Source organism: Notolepis coatsorum, assembly GCF_963971535.1.
Source record: "Notolepis coatsorum genome assembly, chromosome: 2".
NCBI lineage: Eukaryota > Metazoa > Chordata > Actinopteri > Aulopiformes > Paralepididae > Notolepis > Notolepis coatsorum.
Window position 1 is genome coordinate 170,735,750 of NC_140166.1, and position 19,119 is coordinate 170,754,868.

A 19,119-nucleotide genomic window follows, 5' to 3' on the forward strand; every position below is an offset into this window, starting at 1 on the left:
ATCTCCTATCGACCCGGTTCCAAAAACGTTAAGCCTGACGCATTGTTGCGCCAATTTGATCCTCCGGGTCAAGAGAAGAGCCCCCATCCCATTATTCCACAGGCCTTGATTTTGGCACCCGTGTCTTGGGGCATAGATAAGGTGGTAAGATCGGTCTGGCACGGGAGCCTGATCCTGGTGGGGTCCTCCGGGACGTCAGTATGTGCCCAAGGCTGCACGCTCACGCCTGCTGCAGTGGGCACATACTTCTTCACTCACCGGCCACCCTGGGGCCACTAGAACCCTGGAGTTTATCCGTAGGAGGTTCTGGTGGTCGAGAGTGGAGGGGGATATGCGTTCCTTTGTGGCGGCCTGCCCGGTGTGTGCGCGCAGTAAGACCTCTCGCCGTGCACCAGCAGGTCTCCTCCGGCCTCTTCCTATTCCCAAACGTCCCTGGTCGCACATATCCCTGGATTTTATTTCAGGCCTACCCTTGTCAGATGGGTTCACTGCCATTTTGGTGGTGGTGGACCGTTTCTCCAAGGCGGCTCACTTCATTCCCCTTCCCAAACTTCCCTCTGCCCGAGAGACGGCTGATCTGGTGGTACAGCACGTCTTTCGGGTCCACGGGCTCCCAGTGGATATCGTGTCGGACCGGGGTCCTCAGTTCGCCTCCAGGTTCTGGAAGGCGTTTGCCACCAGTCTTGGCGGCTCCGTCAGCCTGTCGTCTGGGTTTCACCCGCAGTCGAAGGGGCAGACGGAGCGCGTCAACCAGGATCTGGAGGGGATCTTAAGGTGTTACGTTGCCGGGTGTCCGGCAACGTGGAGTAGGAGGTTGGCCTGGGCTGAGTACGCGCATAATACCCTCCTCTCCTCCTCTACCGGTATGTCTCCATTTCAGTGTCAATATGGTTTTCAACTAGGGATGTCCCGATCCGATCACGTGATCGGGATCGGGGCCGATCGCGTGATTTTCCGAAGATCGGGATCGAAAAAAAAAAGAAAAGAAAACAGCCATGTTTTTTTTTTTTTTTTTTTTTACTTTTTTTTTTTATTATTATTCAACAAACATGACCATGTTCACGTCTTAAACTCATACTGAGGCCTTAGTTTTGGTTTTAAATTGCATATCATCATTAATTTATTTATTGTCACACAGAGCAGAAGCATTTTGCCAAAACAAACCAATAGTATCCAGCTGCAGAACGGCAGACCAGCCACATTCTCAGACCCAAATAAATAAAATAATAATTATTATTATTTTTTTAATCCCAATATCTCACATTACATTCACCCTGAATGTTGACGTTATCCAGGTGAAAAGTTAACTTCATAAATCATTTGATGTATAATTAAATCAAAGGAAATGCGTTTGGGTCTGAGAGTGTGGCTGTTCTGCCGTTCTGCAGCTGAATACTATTGGTTTGTTTTGGCAAAATTCTTCTGCTTATTTTTTTTTATGATCGGATCGGGAAATATCGGTATCGGTAGATACTCAAAATCACATGATCGGGATCGGGACATCCCTATTTTCAACCTCCTCTGTCCAGGCACATGTGGCTCGCTGTCGCCGGACGTGGAATCGGGTTCGAACGGCGCTGCAGAAGGCTTCGGTTAAGGCCCAGCATCAGGCTAACCGCAAGCGCCGTCCGGCTCCGGTTTTCCGTCCTGGGCAGCGGGTTTGGCTCTCCACCCGTGATCTCCCTCTCCGGGTGGAGTCCTCGCTTCATAGGACCCTTTAGAGTGGTTCGTCGGGTGAACCCTGTGGCTTACAAGTTGCGGCTTCCGAGTTCGATGAGGGTTCATCCGACGTTTCATGTGTCCCTGTTGAAGCCGTTCCTCTCATCGCCCTTGTCCCCGCCTCTGCCCGCGGTTCCTCCGCCTCGGTTGATCGGGGGTCAGCCGGCCTACACGGTGCGGAGGATCCTGGGTTGTAGACGGAGGGGTAGGGGGTTTCAGTTTTTGGTGGATTGGGAGGGGTACGGGGTAGAAGAGCGTTCTTGGGTGCCTCAAAGGGATATTTTGGATCCCAGCCTGATCGTTGATTTCTGGCGGCTGCATCCCGAGGCCCCTAGGTGAACATCGGGTGCCGTTCGTCGGGGGGAGGTACTGTAAAGTTCTGGGTTCTCGGGTCTGGTTGACCTGAGATCCCGGCTACCATCCTGTCACCTGTCACTTTCCTCTCCCTTGATTGTATTATTGGTTGTCACCTGGTATTGGCTGTCACTCTGTGGAACGTGTGGAATCTCTGGTATGTTGCCCTCAAATAACTCCTGTCTTCTCTGTTCCTCGTCGGCTCTTCACACAATCTCCAGAACCAGTACGCGGCGGTACCAAGAGACAAGTGCTGCAGTAACTAGCATTCTATCCTTTTGTTCTCTGTTGATCAGTACTCCTATTTACCTAAACTGCTCTACGGTTGTTCCTAATAAAGAGGATACCCGAATTGTCTCCCTATTGCCAACCACTATTGGAATTCTACACTCTTACCTGGTGCCATCGTAACAATATTAGCCTGTTATAGTCAGATTGCATACATATTTACCCATTTTCTTCAATATTGGGAACAGCATGAGTGAATATAATCCTATTTTCGATTGAAATAATATGTATATTGTGTCTTGGGGCCATATGGGGGCCATATAAAATAATGTTTGATATGGGTACTGGTTATGATGAGCTAATAAGTTAGTAATGAAGTACAAAACAAAACTGGATAATAATCCTTATTTTTTGGGGTGGTTGGTACTGAGTTACACACACCGGGTCCATTCGGACCCAGAGTTTTTGTTAACACCAAAATAAGATAAATAAATAAGCAGCGCACAAGGGTTAAGATATTATTAGTAGCAGCCAAGAAAGCATTGACGAAAATGTAGAAGCACAGACGAAAGAACAATGGACAGAGATAGTAGGGGGGATACAGGAAATGGAGAGAATCACACATAGGCTGAGGCTACAAGACGAGAAGTTTGAGTCAAAGTGGGAGAAGTGGGAAGAGGAAGAAAATAACGACATCACAGGAGAGTGAAAAGGAGACAAGAAGAGAAATAGAAATGAAAATGAACTATGAAGGTACCAAAGAACCCATGTCACTTTATTCTTTTATATATATTTTTTTCTTTTTCCCTTTAGTTAATTCATTTTAGGTCAACTCTTCATTTGATTTTGATATTATTTTCTACTATCAGCTATATCTTTTAGTTCTTATCTGTCGAATTGTAATTTTGACCGCCAATTGTAATGTTGTACATGGATGTTTGTTTGTAAATCAAGAAACTGATAATAAAAATGTAAGTAAAAAAAAATAAAAAATTATGTTATCAAGAAATAATACTTTTTCTATATCATAATTATATGCATCTGATTCTACTTTTGAACCTGTTAAGCTGTAGCCCTATTTTCAGAAATTTCGCCTAATGGTACATGCCCAAGTAAATGGAAGATTGCTCCACTTCTACAAGGTAAATTTGCATGTTCTTGGTATCTAGGAACATCTAGGGACCTGGGGGTATGTATTCCCAGTGTTAGAAATATTGTATCTGTTACTAGGCTTGAGTAAACTGTGTTGAAACAAAGAGAATATAAATTATGATTTATTTTTGCATCTTTGCTGGTGAATAACACCATGTTACAATAGACCTATCTCAAACCCTGCCCCTTTTCTTGATCCTCCAATCACAGCTGTCGCTTACCTCTGACTTCCTCGAACTCGCTCACTGAGCTCATTCACCACCTTATTGAGATCAAGTGTACAAAAGATCTAAGCAAATGAATAAAGGGAAGATGATTAAATAGAAGGATTTGTAGATAGAGTAATAAATTATAATCCATTTGAATTATAAATTCATATTTGACCTTGAACTTGACCTTGACCTTATTATGGCCAAATCATACATCTATGTATAGGGGGAAAGTTCCTCTTTCCAATGGCTGTGTTAAATCTGGATTTAGTCATTTCCTCGCGGTTTTACGATAAAAGAGAGATATAATTAGCATTTTTCCGATAAATTCTTATTTTCGGTAAATCTTAAAAACATCTGTAAACAAACGTAGTGCTTAAAATATACACTTTTACTGCTGTTTTGATAGGGTTAAGGTCTTTACTCTTGGCTACATTTGAAAAAGAAACACAACATTAATTAATACGGTCTGTATTGATCGATTTATGATAAAAACAGCAGGGTCCCCCATTTGGGCTTAACAAGTTCATTGGAGTCTTTTGGAATTTTTGGAAGTGGTCATTCATGATATTATTTAATCTTTCCTGCTAATAAATCAGAGACCAACACCCCTCAATACATGTGAATGGGAGATAATGGGATTTTAGGTGTACAGTAGAATACAGTCAGAATACTCAAACACACTATGGGATATGTATACTTCTGGATGTTATTCAAGTCCCGTTCCTGAGAAATATGAAATATGAATCATCACCATCACCATGTGTGAAAATACAGATAGGTACAATTTCAGTGACTTTTTCGTGTTAAATTTTACAATGGAAGTCAATGGAGAAATCATACAGGAAAAAGGCTATCTGTACAGAAATTAAAATGTAAATCACTTCAATGGGACTTTAAATGTGTATGTAAACCCTGGCCCACATATGACCAATAATAACTTTGTTTGAGGTGAAAGCAAAGGCTGATTTCAAGGTTAGTAAATCAATCACACATGTCACAGTAACCTCTTCATTATCTCTGTGCGTGCGTGCGTGCGTGCGTGTGTGCGTGAGAGAGAGAGAGAGAGAGAGAGAGAGAGAGAGAGAGAGAGAGAGAGAGAGAGAGAGAGAGAGAGAGAGTGTGTATGTGTGCAACTGTTCTCACCATATCTCAAAAACTAAAGGTCGGACTGACATGATATTTGCTATTCCAAAAGAAGAAATGTATTGCTTTTGGTGAAACTTGTACATTTCAAATGACTGTATCTGCCGACCCCATGTAGTCAAAATATTCACGACAGCTACCGGGAGAAACCTGTTGATTTCGGTGACCTTGTGACATTTCACAGAGCATCACCATGTGGATTTATAGCCTGGGTCTGTTGAGACTGGCAATATCAGCAATGTCATCTACCCTAGTTACTCTCCTTTGTACCAGCGGCTCGAACGCCGTTCGAACCAGGCTCCACAACCGCTGGCAGGGACTGCTGCCAGCAGCCGGAGGACTAACGGTAGTGTGTCTGACTCTTACCACCTAACCTGAATGGACTACAACGTATAACATGACGTATATCATACCAGTTAGGGTACCTACCTTGTGTATACTGCACCTGTGTATATTGTTTACTTTACTTACTCATAGTATATATTCACATTCTAATTCTTTATTGCCCATATTTATTGTAACTTATTGTAGCGTTTCAATGTTTCAACCGTTATTGACGACTCTCGAGGCAGGTGTTAGTTCTCACTCTTTGCTTCTTTATTACAACACAGGTGCATAGGTTGCAGTATACACGTGACTCATCACTACCACTTCCCATGCCTCAAGAGGCCACACCCTAGGTCTTATACTCTTTCCAGGTCAGCCCCTGCCCCCTCCCCTCTGCCAACCCCCGGCTTGTGCGACCAATAGCGTCGCCGCCAGCCCCAGGTTGGCAGAGTGCAGAGTGACCAACCGACCCAAATCCCAGGGTCGCTACATTATAATATAACTGATAGGGCATACAGACCCTCAACTGCACCTTTGATTACACTGTATACTTTCTCATATTCCTATATTCAGAGTTAATTATATTGTTTACACTGTTCATTTTATCTTTATTATAATTTGATTGCCTATATTTATGTCTTTCTACTATTACCATGCCCATACCTGTACCTCCCCTCCCCTCTCCCCCATGCTGCTATGAATTTCCCCAAGGGGATCAATAAAGGAATATCTTATCTTATCGTACCCATGAATGTTGCATGTGAAAGTACTGGCAGGAACACAGGTCTGTACCCAATGACTGCATTTTCTATTTGTCTGTTGCATGATAACGGTTGAGACTGCCTTCCTCGTTGCTCAGCCACTAAAAGCCTACTTTCAGAATAATTGAGCTATTCAGAAGTATGTAAAATGCTGTATCTCTTTTCGTAGACCACGAGTAGACTACATGTGCCTACCAATTTGGTAGGCACATGTAGTCTTACCAATATGAGAATGGACCACTGATTTTACAGAATATATGACAAAACTACAATACCCTAGTTCCTCTGAACTCTCAATGATTGATTGTCAAGGCTAGCAAAACTGATTCAAGCTAATAAGACAGTTACTTCCAGGTGACACAGTTTTTTCTTTTTTATATCAGATTCATAAACATATAAATAAATATATCAGATTTTGGATTCTCAATTGAATGAATATGAAACGAAGGAATGATACACTGGTTCAACACCCTCCCAGGACCGACAGTAGGGTAGCGCAACAACCAGGAGGGAATTGGCATATTGACAACATTGGGGGATGCGAGATAGGGTGAAAATGCATAAAAGAAACAGGTTTTCAGAAAACAGGTTTGCAATCAAATTAAACGCAAGCGGAGGTTGTCTAAACTTGAACCTTTCTATCTTGGAATGATAGCCTGATTACTTATAAGCACACGCTCACCACAGGCAAATCTGCTTATTACTCAGGATTAATCAATGACAATAAAAACAACAACCTGATTGATCACAATGTCTCCATGATGGAAAAGGGCACTGCAATTACAAGGAAATGTTCTGCATTATGTTCCATCTTTTGTCATGATTGATGTTGTTCGGTCATTTGTTCTGTCACACTTGGAGTAGTGCCCATTTATTTGATCAAGTGCTTCTGCTGAGAAACATAAAAAAAATAAAAATAAAAATCATACAGAACAGAGCAGCCAGATTAACTCTTCCTTGTTCTTTCCATGCTTTGATTGATTGATTGAAAACTTTATTAACAGATTGCAGAATGGGTACAATACAGTACGGCTCAATACACACAATTGTTAAGGGGATGCAGACCTTGCATCCAGTCTCCAGTAGAGAGGAGGGTGGTGCATGTAGGTGTAGGTGGTGTAGAGAGGAGGGTGGTGCATGTAGGTGTAGGTGGTGTAGAGAGGAGGGTGGTGCATGTAGGTGTAGGTGGTGTAGAGAGGAGGGTGGTGCATGTAGGTGTAGGTGGTGTAGAGAGGAGGGTGTTGCATGTTGGTGTAGGTGGTGTAGAGAGGAGGGTGGTGCATGTAGGTGTAGGTGGTGTAGAGAGGAGGGTGGTGCATGTAGGTGTAGGTGGTGTAGAGAGGAGGGTGTTGCATGTTGGTGTAGGTGATGTAGAGAGGAGGGTGGTGCATGTTGGTGTAGGTGGTGTAGAGAGGAGGGTGTTGCATGTTGGTGTAGGTGGTGTAGAGAGGAGGGTGTTGCATGTTGGTGTAGGTGGTGTAGAGAGGAGGGTGGTGCATGTTGGTGTAGGTGGTGTAGAGAGGAGGGTGGTGCATGTTGGTGTAGGTGGTGTAGAGAGGAGGGTGTTGCATGTTGGTGTAGGTGGTGTAGAGAGGAGGGTGGTGCATGTTGGTGTAGGTGGTGTAGAGAGGAGGGTGTTGCATGTTGGTGTAGGTGGTGTAGAGAGGAGGGTGGTGCATGTTGGTGTAGGTGGTGTAGAGAGGAGGGTGGTGCATGTTGGTGTAGAGAGGAGGATGTTGTTGTAGGTGTAGGTGGTGTAGAGAGGAGGGTGGTGCATGTTGGTGTAGAGAGGAGGATGTTGTTGTAGGTGTAGGTGGTGTAGAGAGGAGGGTGGTGCATGTTGGTGTAGAGAGGAGGATGTTGTTGTAGGTGTAGGTGGTGTAGAGAGGAGGGTGGTGCATGTTGGTGTAGAGAGGAGGATGTTGTTGTAGGTGTAGGTGGTGTAGAGAGGAGGGTGGTGCATGTACACATTTATGTCTTCTACTGCTGGGACTCCAGGATGTGTGTCAGTGTGCTCCCTGGCTTTCATTGAGATTAATGCACCTTCACCAGACACTAGCTGTTTCCCTCCTCATTGCTCTGCGAAAACAAGTTCAACAAAGACAGTTCAAGTTGTTTCACGATTGGATTACCAGAATTGCATGACCATAATCATGAGTATCTACAATGTGGAACTAGCAAATTTTTTTATTTCAATGCCCCTTGCCTAAACCAGTTCCACTTACCTAAACCAGTTCCACTTACCTAAACTAGTTCCACTTACCTAAACCAGTTCCACTTACCTAAACCAGTTCCACTTACCTAAACCAGTTCCACTTACCTAAACCAGTTCCACTTACCTAAACCAGTTCCATATACAGAATTGTTTGGATGTTGACGTTTATCACTGAACGTGGCACTGTGGCCTAATCCTGTCGTTATACATAGTTTAGTTGAGTTATTTATTTTTTATCAAGGGACAGTGCACATTAATCAACATATTCAGTTTCACACATCAATGTTCAAGTTTCAAGTTTCTTTAATATTTGTCATACAGAAGTACAGAATACTTTTATACAAAATGCTTCTTACTGTTACGCTCCAGAGACTGTGCAAGACAAGATAAGTATGAAATAAAATAACATAGTAAAATTAGAAGTAAAAAAATGAGGTCACAGTGTTCAGTTTAGACATATGTACAATGTTCGATGCAGAATAGACGTAGTTACCATACAATATACAATACTGTGCAGTGTACTAATATACAATACTATATAGTGCAAGGCAGAAATGGGACGAGGTGCAATTTAGGTACAATTCACAGTAGGTGTACGAGTTGTAGTGCAAATCCTTTATCAATAAATATAAAGTGTAAAGTGTGTTTGTGTGATCTAAAGTGTGGAGAGTGGGTGCTGCAGTGTGTTGTTTGTTTGAGTGAGTGTGTGCGTAAATGTAAATGTGCCAGAATTAGCTAATGAGCTAGTTTTCCATCTGTAGTCCCTGCCTAACATGCATGTCTTTATGGTGTGGGAGGAAACTGGAAACCCACGTGAACACAGGGAGAACATGCTAACTCCACACAGAAAGGGACCTTCTTGCTGTGAGGCAGCAGTGCTAACCACTGTGCCACCGTGCCGCATAAGGCGATACATGTGTTCATATCCATCTTACACTTATATTTCTCTTGTTGTTCTTGTTAATCATAACAAGTCTGCATATGGCAGTACAGGTGCAGCTCGATAAATTAGAATATCGTGGAAAAGTTATTTTATTTCAGTAATTCAATTCAAAAAGCGAAACTCTCGTAGATTATAGATTCATTACACACAAAGTGAAATATTTAAAGCCTTTATTTGTTTTAATTTTGATGATTATGTCTTACAGCTCATGAAAGCCCAAGATTCTGTATCACCAATAAAAATTTTAAAAATAGATGTCTTTTTCTTTTGTATATAGAAATGTCGGCCTTCTGAAAAGTATGTTCATGTATGTTCACTCAGTACTTGGCTGAGGCTCCTTTTGCACAAATGACTGCATCAATACAGCTAAATATATAGACTTTTCCACGATATTCTAATTTATTGAGCTGCACCTGTATGTTTACTAAAAACACTAACCATTAGCCTCCATGGCTGGTTCTGACAGGTGTGATGGTGTTGCCCCCGGTAACGTGGCGGTTAGTGTAACTCCAGGCATTGTTTCAACCCCCATGCATCTGATTGATTGGAGTACATTTAGCAGATTAATAATGTCATTGTACATAATTTCATACATTTGTTCTTATCCATCGTACACTTGTATTTACTCATATTTTACTTACAAATCATTACAATTCTAGATATGACATTATCCACTGTATAATACAGTTGCACTTTATCCATTTCTAGAAGGGCACTCAGAGAGATGCCTACATGCACTATATCCAGGAAATGTTATTATTAAGATAGGGCTGTATTTCGTTCCCGCCACATAAGTTCATCTGTGGAACTTCTGTCTGACAGCTGTGCTCATTGCTCACTCACCACTCACTGAACCACTGGAACATCTCAGTTTATGAAGCTCAACGGTGCACTTATTAACGCACCACATCCAATTATACTTCTACAGTCATGAATGGTCTCTTAAATCGGCACATGTATTTGTATTTCACTTGTGAAAAAAATCGCCATCTTGTTTGGCCAAATAGTGAACATTATAAATACTATCATCTTTAAACACGATGTTGCCTAACCTACAGTAGCTAACACAATCTTGTTGTAACTAAGATCTGCTGAAAAAAGAAATGTGTGCATAGATCACTAGATTTCTCAACTTTGAATAACGTGAGTGTTTCCTGTTTAGAACAAGATGACAGAGGACAATTGGCCATACAGCAAACATTAATACATACTTACCCTACAAACATGAAATTGTTCTGACAGCACAATATTGATTAATGATGATTGATTGATTTGCTGGGATCCGGTCTCTCTGTGAAACATTTTCCCACACGCACATCTGTGGCCGACTGTGAGAGCTTGCAGACAATATCAGGCTGATGGACCCTGTATTATGCGATATATAGCGAGTGCACACACACACACACACACACACACACACACACACACACACACACACACACACACACACACACACACACACACACACACACACACACACACACACACACACACACACACACACACACGCACACACACACACACACACACACACACGCACACACGACTGAAGATATGTCTTCCCATGAAAATGAAAAAGATTTGACCTCACTGTAAAATGACCCACCGTGCCCTCTAAGTTAATCACAGCACCTTGAAACATTACACCCGTAAACTTGGACGAGACCTGGCCCAATAAAAGAGAGTGTGGTTTGTCTAGATACGTTGTCAGTGTGGGGGAGGGGTTCTGAGCTCAGAAAAAGAAATGCTCACCATCCACATCTTGCAGAAATCTCCAGGTATCAATAGTTATTGATAACAAATCACAGTATGAACATTTCAAGTGTTAATCAAGGTCTTGATGCCTTTATGTGGCCTTTTGGGTGGATGTTTACCATTCTTTTCAATCTTCACATGGTCAAAAATGGTGCGGTAATACACTGACTCAGTGTCACCAATGGCAATGGTATCAACCAAAAGCTTGCTGCAGTAATCTATTACACATAATTGAGCTTGACAATAGTTTTCATGAATAATGTCCCACGTCCTTATAAGTACACTTATAACCCTAATCCTAGGCGCAAATCAAAACACAATGTTTATTACATATTTATAAAAACCGACACACAGTTCTAAGTGTCTGTGGAAGGCATGCAGCATTGTCAAGGACACCTCTCATTCCAATCACGGACTATTTTCCCTCCTTCCCTCTGGGAGGCGCTATAGGAATCTCTGTTCCAAGTCAAGCAGGCTCAGGAACAGCTTCTTCTCCTTAGCTGTCATCTCTCTGAACTCTGTAGCACAGTGACAGCCATAGATATATGACAGCCCCTCCACTTGCACAACCTGAAAGTAGGCACTTCCGGCTGACTTCCGGTTGCGAATGGTACTTCCTGTCCCATCCAAATACATTGTTTTTAGCTACTTTTCTCCCGTTATTTAAACAACTTTGTCGTCACAGAGAGGTAATGAAACGTTTGTATTATTATAGTATAGAATGTATTTAATAAGCAAACGTTTGTCAGCAGGGTTTTTGGGCTGTATTTCATGTAAAAACGTTTACTGTTAGTTTACTTGCTCACGCTAATTAAGGCTAATGCTGGCTAACAGAAGCTAGCGCAAGAAACGACGCCGCAAAGTATTGTTTATAGTGCATTTCTTGCCACCTTATAGCATTTGTACATTTGTATGACAGTCTATAATGCTCCTGTGAGGTTTTTCTGGACGTTTTGGTAATGATTTTCACTATAAAATCATATTTCTAAATGACAGGAAGTTGATAAACTGGCCGGAATAGCTTTGAGCTAACGATCTTTGCCGATGCATTCCATTCTAAACGTAATGTTAGTTGTTCAAAACATTACCTGTCTATATAATTTGTTCCTCAACGTTATATAGACAGGTAATGTTTTGTAAACTAACTGCAGCCTGCTACAGTTAGAAGCTAACGTTAGCCAGTAAGCTGCAGCCTGCTACAGTTAGAAGCTAACGTTAGCCAGCAAGCTGCAGCCTGCTACAGTTAGAAGCTAACGTTAGCCAGCAAGCTGCAGCCTGCTACAGTTAGAAGCTAACGTTAGCCAGCAAGCTGCAGCCTGCTACAGTTAGAAGCTAACGTTAGCCAGCAAGCTGCAGCCTGCTACAGTTAGAAGCTAACGTTAGCCAGCAAGCTGCAGCCTGCTACAGTTAGAAGCTAACGTTAGCCAGCAAGCTGCAGCCTGCTACAGTTAGAAGCTAATGTTGAGGAACAAATTATATAGACAGGTAATGTTCTGAACAACTAACGTTACGTTTAGAATGGAATGCATCGGCAAAGATCGTTAGCTCAAAGCTATTCCGGCCAGTTTTCATCAACTTCCTGTCATTTAGAAATATGATTTTATAGTGAAAATCATTACCAAAACATCCGGAAAAACCTCACGGGAGCATTATAGACTGTCATACAAATGTACAAATGCTATAAGGTGGCAAGGAATGCACTATAAACAATACTTTGCGGCGTCGTTTCTTGCGCTAGCTTCTGTTAACCAGCATTAGCCTTAATTAGCGTGAGCAAGTAAACTAACAGTAAACGTTTTTACATGAAATACAGCCCAAAAACCCTGCTGACAGACGTTTGCTTATTAAATACATTCTATACTATAATAATACAAACGTTTCATTGCCTCTCTGTGACGACAAAGTTGTTTAAATAACGGGAGAAAAGTAGCTAAAAACAATGTATTTGGATGGGACAGGAAGTACCATTCGCAACCGGAAGTCAGCCGGAAGTGCCTACTTTCAGGTTGTGCAAGTGGAGATATATATAGAACACTAGATAGCTAGCTTGCCCGCGCTGCCGGCCAATGGAGAGCGGCGTCGTCGTAGGGCGGTCATCTTGCCCCAGGCAGCTCAGCTACTGATAACATTAATGTCTATGGTACATGTACTTCTTCTTCTTCTTTAGAATTTCCGGCAGTGTAGACGCATCGTGGCGTATTACTGCCCTCCGCAATTCTTTTGATGAGCTCTTCTTCTTCTTCTTCTTCTTTCTTCTTTTGAATTTCCCGCAGGCGTATTACTGCCCTCCTCAGTTCTTATCCTACGCTAGTGGTGTGCCATAGTTAGGCCTCTGGTAAACCAACTTTTGATTGTTTACCCTCTTCTTCTTCTCATCTTCAAAACACACTATCTCCTTCTTCTCTGCTCCTCTTGCCTGTCCAATACTAATAAATACAATAACGCTATATCCTCTGGTACAACTCTGAAGCATGCAGAAATGTCAGCACTGCCTCTGTGATCAGCTGGTGGTTCTCATTATCCATACCAAAGAAAGATTTAAGAGAGAAGGAAGAGACTCCCAACTCTACCAGACTTTTATAAAAGATTTCCCTCTCTTTCCTATACTTTTCACATTTTAGGAAGACATGCCCGACAGTTTCAGTCTCTCCACATTCACAGATGTACTATTTAAATAACCATAGATTGCTCAATTCTTTACCGATTTTCAAACGGGTTGGTTTGCTATAAACATCAAATATGTAGTTATGGTACTGCATACTTATAATCTTTTGTTGATTTTTTTGTTGATTTTTTTTACAAACCGCTTGAATCATAGCCACGTTAATAATGCTTGTAATAAACCAAACCGTTTGTAAATCCATCAATATTTCAGCGAGTTATGAGTATTTTTGTCTGTGCAGATCACTCACCCTCCAACAGCTACCATAGAACGTAACAGAAAGGCTGACTGGGGCAAGATGGCGGCGGTTCAGCGATGCTGGTGACTCCGCCTTAAGCTATCTAGTGTTCTATATATATCTATGGACAGCCCCACCCCATACCGTATAAACTCTGAACTCTGAACTCCATTGTCTATATACTATACTAGGCTCTGTTACCCATACTGTAGGAACATTGAACTATGTTGCCTATATTCAATCTATACCTGCCTACTGCCTTCACTGTCTACACTGTCTTACACTGTAAACATAACTACCTACCTCAAATTATAGTCTACCCATATAACTCTGTATGATAAAATGTACGATAATGCTGTATATATCATATTAATATATTTATATTTATTTACCGTATATATATATTTATCCACATCTGTCTGAATATACCTGCTTATAGTCCTTTTTATATACCTATTTATATACCTGCATATAACCCATATAACTCTGTATGATAGCATGTACAATAATGCTGAATATACCGTATATAGTTATATTTACCATATATATATTTATCCACATCTGTCTACCGGCATATAACCCTTTTAGATACTATATCTGTATATTTTTTCCTTACCTACTCTTACTAGTTATACCGCTGGCCAGTATGACATACTACCATATGGGTATTTATACCTGAGGCTGTATCACTGTACATACATCTGTTTAGCATTATTAGTACTCATTTATATATACTCCAATTTAATCACCTGTACATTGTATATTACAATTGCACTTTACTGTTACATCTGCACTCTAGTTAGATGCCAGAATTATTTTCATTGTACTGTACTTGTGCTATTTAATGAATACATTTGAATCTAATCTAATCTAAATTGCATCTGAAATTAATCTTCAGGGTCCCAGCTTTCAGATGGTGTATAACACTTCTATGTGGCATCGACGATTGACCTTGTATTCCTCCCTAAAGAGAAGAAGATCCTCAGATCTACCTGGGAAAGCACTCCTCTGTAATCATAAGTAATTACTTGTTCTTACCAGATCTTATTTCTATGTTATTACACAGTAATTACTGTGTATTTTGTCTAACGTTATATAAAGAGCTCCCGAAATGTGTTTTTGTGACAATGGCGCATTCAACAGGCCACGCGCTTCACAACACTGAAGTTGGCATCCGATTCGCAGCTTCCAATTCACGGGTTAAAAAGGGAACTATCTTCAGAATTCATACATGTTATTGCTGTGGTCTGAGACAGTCGAACAATATTAGAGAACCTCAACAACTCTCCATAATCCAAAAACTGCGAAAACTCTAACTTGTGATGTCATCAAGTATAAAGTCTAGAGCTGCTCCAGAGACAATGAATTGGGAGAGATAGTAAAGGTTACAGTGAGAGCGCCCAGGGGGCGTCTATGCCAAATACAACGCAGTTCGGTTTCCGGGTTCCTCTGATTGGCCACGACGCCCACGTGACCCCGCGCTAGCACGCCCCCTTATCCACGCCAAGCTCCTCTGTGTGTTGCAGCGCGCGGCAGAGCGGCAGAGGCAGTGGCGGCCCGCCACTAGGGGCGCTCGGGCGCCGCCCCCCCTCAGGCCCTACCCTGGTTATATGAGAGAACAAGAAAAATAAGTTTTTAGTTTTTTGTTTTATAGCCCTATAAATAATATAAACATGTTTAAAATTAATAATATTTACTCATTTTAAGTATGTTTGTGTTTCCAATGCACAATATAACGTTATTATATATAAAAAAAATACTTGTTTTCTTGAACAGGAAGTGACTCACTTTTCTTTTTTTTTATTTTTTTTTTGTATTTCTCGGCCCGGGCTAGACGCGATAGCGCTCTGAGTGCGCGTCACGGTTTGATCGCTGTATCCGTCGCAGCCAATCAGTGCGTAACGCGTTGTGCGTTGAAATATGACTATTATGTTGGAATCCGGGCGCGATTTGAAGCGGTCTAGCCAGTAGCATCAAGAATTTCTGTAGCCGCATTTCGCGGAGACGCTCTCTGATTGGCCGACGCCAGTATTTTTTTCCGTAGCAGAATTTCACAGAGACGATCTCTGATTGGCCGAATCCAATTTCTAATGTTCCAATTCTAGCTTATTCCTAGGTTGGTCCGTTGGTGGTAGAGATAGTTGTGTTGTTGTGAGATGCAGCTGTTTGTCTTAGAGCGTGCCGTGACTGCAAGTTCTTTAGACTGTTAAGCTTAGGCACTCTTTCAAAGTTGGTTAAGGTTAGAGTTCGTCTTAGAGCATGGCGATAGAACGCCAGGTAGTTTGCAGTCTGTTCGACGCGGAAATGGACAAAGGAATGAAGTACTTGTGTTGTGTGGTGCTAACTGCTAACAAGCTAACACTTGGCTAACAAGCTATATGGCGGATGCAGTCTGGACACAGTGGACAGTGGTCTGGAATACATCAACAGTGGATTATACACTTTATCAAGGCAAGCCCTCCTGCCCTGGACGTGTCAACTAAACAGTGAGTCTCTCTCTCTCTCTCTCTCTCTCTCTCTCTCTCTCTCTCTCTCTCTCGCTCTCTCTCTCTCTCTCTCTCTCTCTCTCTCTCTCTCTCTCTCTCTTTCTTTTGGATTGAAAATACGTGGATTATGGCTTGTTCAATATCGTCTATGTTTGAATGAATGAAAACTTTATTAACAGATTGCAGAATGGGTACAATACAGTACGGCTCAATACACACAATTGTTAAGGGGATGCAGACCAGAGAAAGACGTTTGTCTTGTTTACATCAGGGTCCCAGATTTTCGATTCATATTGATAGTTTAATAGCTAGCCTTGGCTCGTTTAACAATATGCAAAATATGTGTACAGCCCTGTACTCATACTGAAGTTATTCTTGGTATATAATAGGTCTGATTGTGTAACGAATCGATTCCACGTCGCGCTGTGTGTGAGAGAGAGAAGGAGAGAGGGAGAGATCTGCGTGTGTTTGGAGACAGAGCGAGTTTTGTTTCTAACTTTTCTATTTATATATTGTGTTTCAAGTTGTGAATTAGACTATACTTTATTTGACTGGTTGTGTGTTGTTGTAGTAACAGCTGAGCGACTCGTTCATAAGAGCCGATTCATTGCCGTGAGCGTGAGTCGAATCGCTCACGTCTTGCCATGAGTCGGTTGCGTGGTACTGTACATGTTTGCTAAATGTTTTGGTATAGCGCCCCTAGTGGAGAGAGAACCAGCAGCCGCTACTGGGCAGAGGTCCCTGTGTGTTCTCAACATCCTCAATTTATACGCATGGAAGTATTGACTACGCCGTAACGAATCATTAAAAAAAGATACCGTTAACTGGAATATGTTGTTTCTTTACACATATGTTGGATTATGTAATTGGTTTGTCATGACAAACCAATAAAATCGCTACTTTACATCAGGGTGAACGCTGTTGGTAACACCACCCACTTCAATGACAGAGCTCTTGACTCAGAGTGGCGTTGCGCGTGATGCGCGACAATATTATAAAATACAATATTATAAAGCACTTAGCAGCACTTAGCACTTTAAACTTACCAGAACTTTAGCACGGGGAGGCGGAAACAGGCTTCGACAGCGACTTTAGAAGCGGCTGATTAAACAAGACGAAAGCGAAATACGAAAGTGAAGTCAAGTCGTCGCCACTCATGAGAGCTCTGTAGCGATTTTATTGTTTGTCATGACAAACCAATTACATAATCCAACATATGTGTAAAGAAACAACATATTCCAGTTAACGGTATATATTTTTAATGATTCGTTACGGCGTAGTCAATACTTCCATGCGTATAAATTGAGGAAGTTGAGAACACACAGGGACCTCTGCCGCGTGCTGCAACACACAGAGGAGCTTGGCGCAGCGTAGCGGCAGGCGTGGATAAGGGGGCGTGCTAGCGCGGGGTCACGTGGGCGTCGTGGCCAATCAGAGGAACCCGGAAACCGAACTGCGTTGTATTTGGCATAGACGCGCCCAGGGAATGTTCTGAATATACAGATACACTACTATAGAGTAAAGTACATTTGAGTATAAAAAGGAAAACAAACTTTCTGTGGGTCCATAAATCAGTCTCCTGTGCATTATCTATGGAGCAGCTCCAGACTTTATACTTGATGACACATAGGTTTGAGTATTGACTCTTTCTGGCTTTATGAGAGAGTATGTTCACAGATATTGATTGCACTTCCCTAGGCTATGGAAATAACATTGAAATTCTTAATTTGGGTGTTGTTCCCCTTTAAGGGAAAACATGGATCTGCTGATTCTCGTTACTTAAACTGCCGAAAATATTGATAGTAGCCTATTTGCACTCAAAACACTCTTGATTTGTGAATTATTATCATGTAACAATTCGGGAAAACTTGACACTTACCCCTAATGAGGTAACTTATATATAGCCACAGCCATTGCGATTGACACATTTAGGATGTAGTGCTGTCAATCGATTAAAATATTTAATCTGATTAATCGCATGATTGTCCATAGTTTAATCGCAAATTAATCACATTTTTTTTTTTTGTATCTACCTTAAACGGATATTTTTCAAGTTTTAATACTCTTATCAACATGAGAGTCAACAAATGCTTGCTTTATGCAGCCATTTAACACAAAAGGATGACCCTCATGCATTGCAAATTTGCATCAAATTCAAAACAGAGTAATGCACAAAATAACTTAAAAGAAAATAATAATTTAAAACAATGAATAAAGTGTGAATGAAATAATAGGGGAAAGAAAACATTAGGAACTTGTTACATTCACCCACACAAGGGCTGTGGACTCACCCCCACCCCCCCCTCTCTCTTTCTCTCTCTCACACACACACACACACTCTCCCAGCTCTCTTTCTCTCTTACCCCTTCTTCATCTCTCTCACCCCCCCCCCCCCCCTCTCTCTCTCTCTCTCTCTCTCTCTCTCTCTCTCTCTCTCTCTCATCTCTCTCCTCTCTCTCTCTCTCTCTCTCTCTCTCTCTCTCTCTCACACACACACACACACACACACACACACACACACACACACACACACACACACACACACACACACACACACACACACACACACACACACACACACACACACACACACACACACGGACAAACACACACACACACACACACACACACTTTGAGTCAGAAACAAACATAGTATCAATGAGAGTATCAATAATACACCTGAGTGAAGTCTAGCATTTTTTTTTTAATATATTATTATTATACATTTTTTAAACGTTAATCGTGCATTTAAAAAATTTGTGGCGTTAACAGAATTGTGCGTTAACGCGTTAATGTCACGTTAACTTTGACAGCCACAAGGATTTCAATTTAGTTCTATATCTGCAACAATTATTCAATCAAAAGCAGATCAACAAAAATGTGGCCTTTAGTTGTGAACAACCAGTGGTGTATTCGTGTGACCT